We start from the raw sequence: 11,330 nt of genomic DNA on the forward strand, positions 1-11,330 counted from the left end.
GTATAGGGATGGGTGGCGGGGGGGGGGGGGGGGATGTTCGAGTGACCAGAGATGAGTTTAACTCTCTCCATACGAACGGCGAAAGAGACGACGTTAACAGCGTTTCACCCCCAATTATCACCGTCAAAATATTGCAAGCGGAAGGCTCTTACACTGAAGAGGTGAATGTTGACAAACAATACCACAAGTCTGACGACGGAAGCTAAAGGTTAGGTCATTGAGACACCCACTGGACATCCGAGGGGTCTGTGTAGAAGAGAAGAGAGGACTGGCCGTACTGAGTGAGTTAACGACCTATTGGCTGAAGCCACTGAGCTGAATAGCTATTGGGCTCGATGGTTGACGCTCACCATTGGTGGTCAAGCTGTTCAGGACAGGTTGGGTCTTGTGGTCTTCAACATCAGTTTCCAGACACAGTGTTCGAGTGCGAGATCTGCTCAATATAACTGTGAAGGACCTTGTGATGATTCGTGTATAGATCTCTGTACACTTATTTGACGTTCCTGAAACATGAAAAAAACAACAACCCAACAACCCACCCCCCCACCCCACACACACAAAACACACCCAAAACCAAACAAACAAAAAAGCCCCCCCAAACCCCCCCAAAACCCAGTTTTCTATTTTGAATTTTTAAAATCGTATTTTTTCATTCAAATACAATAATTCTCTACTTTCTAGTTTAATGTCATTTCCCTGATTAATATATATATATATATATATATATATACACACACATATATATATATATATATATCTTTTACAATAGGCCCAAACACACACACACACACACACACACACACACACACACACACAAAGAAAACAATAGCATTTTAACTTTAAATGATAAATGCGCTTCACTCCTCCTTCCCCCCCCTCCCCCACCTCCTCCCCCCTTCTCCGACCCTTCACATCCCCAATATGTTGCTAGTGTTCCATTATCCTGGTGACAACTTTTAACACCAAACAACGCAATGAGGAAGAAAAAGAACGTCGGTCTTTCTGGTAACATCCCATTTGCCGCCACTTGTATCCACCACTACTATCACCAGACGAACGCCACTGAAGACAACAACAAGAGCAACGAACTCTTTCAGTCGTCGGACCAGTGTGCACGTGCTGAAGGACTGGATGGCGGATTCGGCGAGGAGGGGGCAGTTGGGTGGTGGTGGTGGTGGTGGTGGAGAGACTGGTGGTGGGAGAACGGGGAACGGGGTGTGTCCATGACACTTGCCCCTTGCCATTGACCATGCCCCACTCTACACTATTTCCCTCGCTGAATGGGACTTCAGCACGACGAGGTGTCGATTCTTTCGTACAGCCATAAAAAAAATCTGTCTTGCGCAGAAGAGGAGACTCTGTGTGTGTGTGATGGGGGTTGGGGGGGGGGGGGGTGGGGGGGTCTGGGGGGTGGTTGGGGGCGGAGAAGGCGTGTGTGGGGTGTGGTGGTGGGGGGGGGGGGGGAGAGAATTGTAGGGGGTGAAGATTCTGCAGTTGTTGGATTTTTTCATTCGTGTTGGTCACCATCACAGCCGTCATTACGACTTCTCCACGTCCAGTTAAACAGGAAATGTTTTTTTCATACGTCGCCTCGGTGGGCCTTCGGCACCCACACATTGGACAAGGAGATGTTTCTGCTTTGTCTGTATCGGACCACCTTTTGTTGGCATTCAGTAGAAGTGCTCCCGATCTCCAAGCCTAGAAAGGAAGGTTTTATGTCATTTATTTGTTATAATTTTGATATACTTGTAAACCTCCCCTTGCTCCTATCGTAAAGTATAGACAGGGTTCTTTACCAACCACAAGGAGAGTCAGGTTCGGGGAAAAGACAGATTGGGTTTTACTATAATAAAGAAACACAGTCAGGCCTAAAGATGGTGTTTTTTTTTTGTGTTTTTTTTTTGTTCACTTTAATTTCGTTTCAACAACTCTCTACAAGACCCCAAAAAATTATTAAAAAAACAACAACAAAAAAACAAAACAAAAAACACCCAAAAAACGGAGAATGTAAAACGGACTGACTTCAAACATAAAGAAGGACAAACAGAAAAAGCTAACTAAATAAAGGGCTCCAGCAACCGTGGCCTGAAGCCACGAACATCCCACACTACATGTTTGTCACAGCTCTTGCCGAGTTGGGGCCTGCACTGTGCCAGACTTTGTGCCAGTTCTCCTGACGCTTTCGTGACGCGGTTCCTGAAATCCCTACGCCTCATTATAATTCATTAGCCCATTCCACTAATTATCCAAGACGTTTTGAACACGAAATCCCAGAGCATATACATTCAAAATCGACATCCTGATATTTTCATGTACATTACTCAAATCTCAACCAAAACTATCTTACAAATAATAAACAAAACAACCAGGACTATTTTTAAAGTTCAGCGTTCCCCTCCGCGAAACTTCCCGCCAGAAGATCCTTCCTTCCAGCTGTGGCTTACAGCATCCAACACAGTAAGGTTTCTGCTGTCCCCTTCAACTGTGTCTTCCAAAGATACTATCAGTAAAGCCCCCCCCCCCTCCTCCCCTCCCCTAGTGAGTGCCTCAGTCTTGACGGGCCAGAGTCTGTCACAACACGCAGTGTACTACATGAGCTTAATCCCTTCCATATGTGACCCACCCCCACAGCCACTTGCTGCCCGCTAGAGCACTGCCAAAACAGTTAACATGGTCAACGCTAAAACACAGAAACAAATACTTCGTGCGCCCTTCAGGGGTCGTACATACTTATCTGTTTGGAATACCGATTTGAATGATTACAACGAATTATACCTATCGTTGCTTTCTATTCCTCCATGCCACTTTCATTTGTAACATGCAGTTTGTCTTATCTTTAAATTCCAATATAAAACCGTTCTCAAGCCCTACTCCTTGGCACTGACATCCAGATAAGTCCTGATCCATGTTCTGTAAAGGTTTCTTGGTGTTTCCGGAAATCACCCCTTCTCCTCTGGCAGCATCAGCATCTCGAATGCTTGCCTGCATAATCTTGATGTTGGCACACACACACACACACACACACACACACACACACACACACACACACACACACACACACACACACACACACACACACAGACATACAGAGAGAAGAGCAGACGACACAGCCTGCACGCATGGCTGTGGGGTTTCAACTGATAATTTTACTCGTCGAACTGGAAAAAAAAAAAAAAACAAGAGAGGCAAGGCCTTCAAGACTCACTTGTGATACACTTAAAAAAAGGAAAAAAATCCAAGCTTTTTATGTATTGAGTATAATTTCAAAATGTAATGTTTAAGATGAGAAAGAGCAGTTTAAAGTAAATTAAGTCCCCTAGCATTAATTACAGAAGTAATTTCCCTTCTTTACTATCTGCACCAAAAACGTTTGCAAAATAAATACAACTTCCATGCTGAGCAAAAGAAGTTCCTGTTTGAACAGAAAATGATAATAATGACTGTTCTTGTTGTTGGGTCAGAATATCAGATCAAAGTGCCAAGTTTAGAGAATACAAAAAATATAAATATAACAGTAAATGCAGTTTGCATATAATTAGTCTTCATTCTTTTTTGTGCCCATCCCAGAGGTGCAATATTGTTTTAAACAAGATGACTGGAAAGAATTGAATTTTTCCTATTTTTATACCTAATTTGGTGTCAACTGACAAAGTATTTGCAGAGAAAATGTCAATGTTAAAGTTTACCACGGACCCACAGACGCACAGACACACAGACACACACACACACACACACACACACAGACAACCGATCACCGGGTTAAAACATAGACTCACTTTGTTTACACAAGTGAGTCAAAAAGCGACACTGCAACTGCTGTGGCCACTACACATGACACATGCCAGCGACATGTAGACCGACCAATAGAGGGACGTGTTCGTTGAGTTATCATGAATATTCATGACCTCGAGTACCACCAGGGCAGGGGCCTGTGACAAAAGACCGAGGGATGTCATGTGGTATCTGGAGGGTGATGTGCAGGGTGACAGATTACAGTACCAGGCCACTTGGACCGACAATGCTTAGATCACAGTTTTAGCATCATTTTACAAGGAACAGATGCTGCATTACCTCTATTGGGTCTGTCTCCTTCTTCTTCTGCGTTCGTGGGCTGCAACTCCCGCGTTCACTCGTATCCACACGAGTGGGCTTTTACGTGTATGACCGTTTTTATCCCGCCATGTAGACAGCCATACTCCGTTTTCGGGTGTGTGCATGCTGGGTATGTTCTTGTTTCCATAACCCACCGAACACTGACATGGATTACAGGATCTTTAACGTGCGTATTTGATCTGCTTGCATATACACACGAAGGGGGTTCAGGCACTAGCAGGTCTGCACATATGTTGACCTGGGAGATCGTAAAAATCTCCACCCTTTACCCACCAGGCGCCGTCACCGTGATTCGAACCCGGGACCCTCAGATTGACAGTCCAACGCTTTAACCACTTGGCTATTGCGCCCGTCTATTGGGTCTGTCGAACCTGACTGCCTGCCAGCCTGCCTCTCTCTCTCTCTGTGTCTTTACCCTCTCTGTCTCTCCCTCCGTCTCTCCCCTCCGTCTCTCGGCCACTCTCTCGCTCTAGAATGCGATGGAGTAAAGGCTGTATTCATGTCAACTATTTGATCTTTATTGCCAAAAAAATGTATATCTACATATGAAACTACACCTTTCTGTATAGAAGGCGCTAATCAAGGTGCTTTCGCTTCACACCCCACCTCTTCCCTAGTCCCTCTCTGTCTGTCTGTCTGTCTGTCTGTCTGTCTCCATGAATCTATATCTTTGTAATACACAATTAAAACTTCGCTTCATGATGTCATGTCTGTCTTTTAAATTATCTTTTATAACTCAGTATTTTCTTTTAGTTAGATCATTAGTGTGTCATTATTTATTACCTTTGTTCATCCTGCTTGATGTTTGCTTAATATGTGTGTATGTGTTAAACACGTGTAAACCATACAGGTCGGTGACCGAACATTATGAGTTCTGAGCACTGAGTCTCTCTGTCTGTCTGTCTGTCTCTCTGGTGAAGCTCACACAACACTAGATGATGATAACGCAGACCACTATGAATAGGATGTCTCTGTGGACACACGCTTCACGTCTTCATTGTCTCAGCTGCCCAGCACCGGCGGGTGATGGAAGAGACCGAGGAGTGGGGGTAGGGGGAGTGGGGTGGTGGAGACAGAGAGAGAGAGGGGGGAGTGTGAAGTGGGTAGAAGATAATGATGGTGACCCTGTGGCTTGATGGAAATATGATGATGAATATAGCACACGTGTCAAACTGACTGTCTGGGCACGGGTGGAAAGGGGAGACAGTGGGGTACTAGCGGTGTGTGGCGGTGGGAGGAGGTAGAGGAGGTAGGAGGGAGAGTGGGTGTGAGGGAGGCACGGGAAGCGGGCACACAGCAACAGGAAGAGGCAGACTAAGAGAACGCTGGTAGAAGTAGACTTGCGTGAGATGAAAGAAGCGACGTATCGAGCCACAGGCCCCACACACACCAGCACTCCACACAGCTCGCGCGTTCTGCTCGTGTCATCTTTTTCGTTCTTTTCTGCATGGTAGTCATCTCTCTCTCTCTCTCTCTCTCTCTCTCTCTCTCTCTCTCTCTCTCTCTCTCTCTCTTCAGAAAACGAGGTGCACTTTGTTCTTTGCTGCCCAGCACTAAAACATGTACGTCAAATGTTTATAAAACCTAAGTACTACAAGCATCCCTCTCTGTTCAAGTTGAATTTGTTAATGTCGTCAAGCAATATCAATGACGTACATAATTTTTTCGGTATTCTTATATAAGGCATTCAAATTAAGAGAAATTGTTACTTCGTAAAACAGTTATAATGTATTTTTTTGTTGTCTATATATTTACACGGATACAATGCACGGTTTGTTGTATATATTAATGCTTATTTGTTTATGTGTTTTCGCTGAGTTGTATTATGTTTACGTATACCCCCTTAAGCCTTCACTAGGGGCTGTGGCCTGATTGTGAATAAACCATTCCAAATTCTCTCTCTCTTAAGAGCACGTTCGTTCGTTCTCTCTCTCTCTCATATATATATATATATATATATATATATATATATATATATATATATATATATATATATATATACCAATCATGACAATGTTGGTTGTTCTACATTCGGAAACTATATTTGTATCTATCAGTACTTGACAGAGTGCATTATGATGTTCAAATATGTTGTCATGTGATAATTACACAAGATTATTATCCACATTCCCTTTCACAAGAGGCCTTGTCCTTCACATGAATAAACCAATTATTTGATTCTGGAATGTCCATGTCACTCACTCGCACGACAACATCTTTCTTGTGTAATAACGTGAGTCAGAAACGATTCTGATTTTTTTTTTGCGCATGATTTTCGAGTCCTTTCATTTTACCGTCAGCCGCCAGCATTTTCTCCCCCTCCACAAGACCTTGAGTGGTGGTCTGGACGCTAGTCACTCGGATGAGACAATAAACCGAGGTCCCGTGTGCACCATGCACTTTGCACACGTAAAAGAACCCACGGCAACAAAAGGGTTGTCCCTGGCAAAATTCTGTGGAAAAATCCACTTCTATAGGAAAGCAAATAAAATTGCAGGCAGAAAAAAAAACAACAACAAATGGGTGGCGCTCTCAGTGTAGCGGCGCTCTCTCCCCTGGGGAGAGCAGCCCGAATTTCACACAGAGAAATCTATTGTGACAAAAAGACAAACACAAATGCAATTTAATCTCATGTTAATATCGATATTAGCATTATTTTACTATATTATGTATTGTTTGTTTGTTTGTTTTATTTCATTATTTCATTACTTATTGTTTATGAATATTATTTGATACAATAGATAACATGGTTCATCAGCCGTCATGTTAAAATCCAAGTGCAACGTTGTGAGCACAACAGTATAAGCTTTAAGCTTGTTGATGCTCTTTTGTCATTGATTGCATTGTAATCATGTGTATCTGTTGAACAATTCAAGATTATTTAAACTAAATACCCCTTCTTTGAGCGTACATGTCCCTGTTTAGGGCGAGGGCTGGGTGTGAAATAAAAGGACACTCTCTCACCATTGAACGATCCCGAGTCTGACTCGACAACCACCAGCGTGCCTTGCGCATGAAGAGGACAAAAGTGACTGAGCTCCATGTACAAAGTATCAGTATCAGTATCAGTATCAGTAGCTCAAGGAGGCGTCACTGCGTTCGGTCAAGTCCATACACGCTACACCACATCTGCCAAGCAGATGCCTGACCAGCAGCGTAACCCAACGCGCTTAGTCAGGCCTTGAGAGAGAGAAAAAAAAAAGAAATGAAAAAAAAGAATGAAATAAAAAATAACAAAAAATAGAAAAAAATAGAATAAAATAAAACAAACAAAAATAAAATAAAATAAAATTAACATAAAATAAATAAATAAATAAATAAAATAAAATAAATAAAATAAAATATTTAAAAAAAATATATATATATATGAATAAAAAATAATAGACAAATACATAAAAAATACTACTACCAATAATAATAATATTTATAAGACGCAAAATCTTGATTAAGTCAACTCTAAGCGCGCGCGCACTCACTCACACACACACACACACACACACACACACACACACACACAAAACTGATCAGTGATAAATAAGCTCCATGTAAATCTTCCGGCGATCCCAAAGTCGTACCAAACAAACTGCTCCCATAGTTAACAACTCTCGCCTTGTCTCCTGTCCAAGATTAGTGAAGAGGTGCCAGTCTCTCAGGCCCGGGCACTGACCTGACGTAACAGTGAAATAATGACAAACCAATAACGGAGACTATCAGCACACCCAGGACAACGTCTATAGCACTAGTAAATCAAAGAGTTGGAGTTCGATCCGCGCCGCGCCAGGACGATGGCAGTTTCTCTCCTTCAGAGAGTGCTCAAGGAAGACGTAGATAGAGTGAGCAAGTAACAGATAGGTCTCGCTATAAATCTTAAGCGACGACCAGTCTATTATTCCCTAGGTATGTGATAAACGTGCTCTGGAAGTACAGAAGAGCGGATTTCATGTTCACACACGGACATATATAGAAATGAGGTGTTATCGCAAGATAATAAACTTCAGATACCCTGATTTAAACAATCAAGAAGCACATTGGATCTTAAGGAGAGTTGCTGAGGTTAAAAACAAACAAAACAAACAAACAAAACAAAACAAAACAAAACAAGAGAGGCAAGGCCTTCAAGACTCACTTGTGGCAAATTAAGTCCCCTAGCATTAATTACAGAGTAATTTCCCTTTTTTACTATCTGCACCAAAACGTTTGCAAAATAAATAAAACTTCCAAAAGAAGTTCCTGTTTGAACAAAAAATGATAATATTGACTGCTCTTGTTCTTGTGTTGAATATCAGATCAAAGTGCCAAGTTTAGAGAATACAAAAAATATAAATATAACAGTAAATACAGTTTGCACATAATTAGGCTTCATTTTTTATTTTTTTTGTGCCCATCCCAGAAGCGCAATATTGTTTTAAACAAGATGACTGGAAAGAACTGAATTTTTCTCTTTTTTTTTGCCTAATTTGGTGTCAACTGACAAAGTATTTGCAGAGAAAATGTCAATGTTAAAGTTTACCACGGACACACACACACACACACACACACAGACAACCGAACACCGGGTTAAAACATAGACTCACTTTGTTTACACAAGTGAGTCAACAAAACAAAACAACAACGACAACAACAGCTTCAACCAAAACCGCTGAGTATTGCCACAACAGGATCCAATGGCTTCACTGAATCACTCCGCAAGAGCAGCATCCCAATGACTCTCCACAGAGTTACGGGAGAAGTTTTTTTTTCAGTTTGCAGTAGCTCAAGGAGGCGTCACTGCGTTCGGACAAACCCATAATATACGGGAGAAGAACAAGAAGAAGAAGAAGCAGAGAAGAAGACACACAATTTTTTTGTCTTTTTTTTTAAAAATCATCAGGCGAATGGGGAATAGGGAAATCAGGAATACACGAATCAGGCCGATATCACCCAAACAAATGTACCCATGACTTTTTCAAACATCTCCAGTTCCCATTCTACGACCCGTCATTTGGAAAGTGAGGGATGATCCCTGCCGGGTGGACGGGGCAGGTCTAGGTGGACCACCCCTGAGTCGCCGTGATCTTGGTGGTGCCGGCACTTTGTCCTCTATCTTCTGCTACACGCCACTTCCGTCCCCCCACCTTCTATTTCACACACACACACACATATACACATACACGCTAACACTAACACGCTCGCATGAGAATTGAAATATGTTTGAGAACATTCTTATGCTGCTCAAATCGCCATCAGAGCGACTAGGCACATACGAAAAAAAGAAAAAGAAAAAAGAACTGTTAGACAAGCTGAAAAAGAACACCATTAACTTTCAAACATATATTGCCAAGCACAAAAGCTGGTTGTGTGTGTGTGTGTGTGTGTGTGTGTGCATGCGTACGTGCGTGTGTATGTGTGTGTTTGCATGTGTTTCCGTGTGTGTCTGCGCGCGCGCATACAAGATGTGTTGTCCACAGCCTGTCACTATTTATTTGATATGGAACCAAAAAAACAACAACAAAAAACAAAAACAAAAAAAAAGGGGGGGGGGGGGGGGGGGAGAGAAAAAAAAAAAAAAGGCCGAAGATAGACGGGCGCCATAGCCGAATGATTAAAGCGTTGGACTTTCGATCTGAGGGTCCCGGGTTCGAATCACGGTGACGGCGCCTGGTGGGTAAAGGGGTGGAGATTTTTACGATCTCCCAGGTCAACATATGTGCAGGCCTGCCAGTGCCTGAACCCCCTTCGTGTGTATACGCAAGCATAAGATCAAATACGCACGTTAAAGATCCTGTAATCCATGTCAGCGTTCAGTGGGTTATGGAAACAAGAACATACCCAGCATGCACGCCCCCGAAAGCGGAGTATGGCTGCCTACATGGCGGGGGTAAAAACGATCATACAAGTAAAAAGCCTACTCGCGTATATACGAGTGAACGTGGGAGTTGAAGCCCACGAACACAGAAGAAGAAGAAGAAGAAGAGCCGACGATAAAGAGTGAACAGACGAGCCGTGCTCTCCAGTTTTGTGACAGGCGACGAACCGGGAAGACACCGCGTGGACAGACCATGGACATGTGTCAAGATGTTGTGCAGGAAGCACGTGAGGCTCGTTATCAGCTGTCAAGGGCGTAACAGAACAGGACGCAAGGCGAAGGGGGAGTCGTAAATGTCCCTCACTTACACACGCGCACGCACAGCCACAGATGTCTCACCCACCACCCACCACCCACACACTCCCCCAACAAGAAAACCTTCGCCGAACCTTCGCCAGGAACAGCTTGACCTTTAGGCCGTCAGCCAACAGATCTTTAAACTGAACAACCCTCTCAGAAATACAGACACCCACCCACATGTATGTACAAACACTCCTTCACAGCTTTTCCTTCCCTCAAACACGCTGTATCGACTTACATCGTATCGTATCGTAGTGTATCGAATCGTACAGCAGTGTACTGTGTCAGAAAAAAAAAGAGACACTGTTATTAAGTTTCCAGACTCCTGGCCATGATCAGCGCAACGACACACTCTCGTTGTTCAGCTTGTATGTGTTGTGCTTTCTTTCTGTTTGTCGCTGACTATTTCTTTGTTTTTCCGTGTGTAGCGGACATCGGACCAGTCCGTGCGCTTTCACGCCTCCTTAAAACTGATACTGTCAAAGTGTTTGTTTCCACACTCAACTCTGTCACTCTATCTTTCACCGCAATGGGTTCTCTAACATGTTCTAACAGCGAGATACACTTGGGATCATAGATTTAGGTACCACCCAAAAGACTAGCACCCAGACCACACAATTCAATGTTCTGTGGAAGGATGAGCGGGGGACATGGATTGGTGAAGAAGGGAAGGATGGGAAGAGATAAAAACTGCCTAACCCCTGCCTCACTCAAACCTCAAACCTCGGAAGTTTGCACAGCTCAGTGGGTTGTGCGCCCAGCAAGCGTTAATTTAAGGGGGCTGAGGGTTCGATTCGACAGGTAAACATACACGCGGACATACGCATACATCCCACACATCCACAACTTATGAATAAAGTGTACACCCGTACAGGGCGTACTAGTATTAATTTTGTTCTTGTGTATTGTTGGCATCATGCTGATGTGGGATCTGAAGGCAAGCCGTCTAATGTTTACAGGCGCTTTCGTGGTTGGAGTAGGGACTGAGTCCGGAAATGTGTACCTTGGTGGGGCCGGGTGTCATCGGGTTGTCAGTCCTGTTTAATTTGTAATCAGGGTGGTTAATGCCAGC

This window comes from Babylonia areolata, chromosome 4 (genome assembly GCF_041734735.1).
Source record: "Babylonia areolata isolate BAREFJ2019XMU chromosome 4, ASM4173473v1, whole genome shotgun sequence".
In the NCBI taxonomy this organism is placed as follows: Eukaryota; Metazoa; Mollusca; class Gastropoda; order Neogastropoda; family Buccinidae; genus Babylonia; species Babylonia areolata.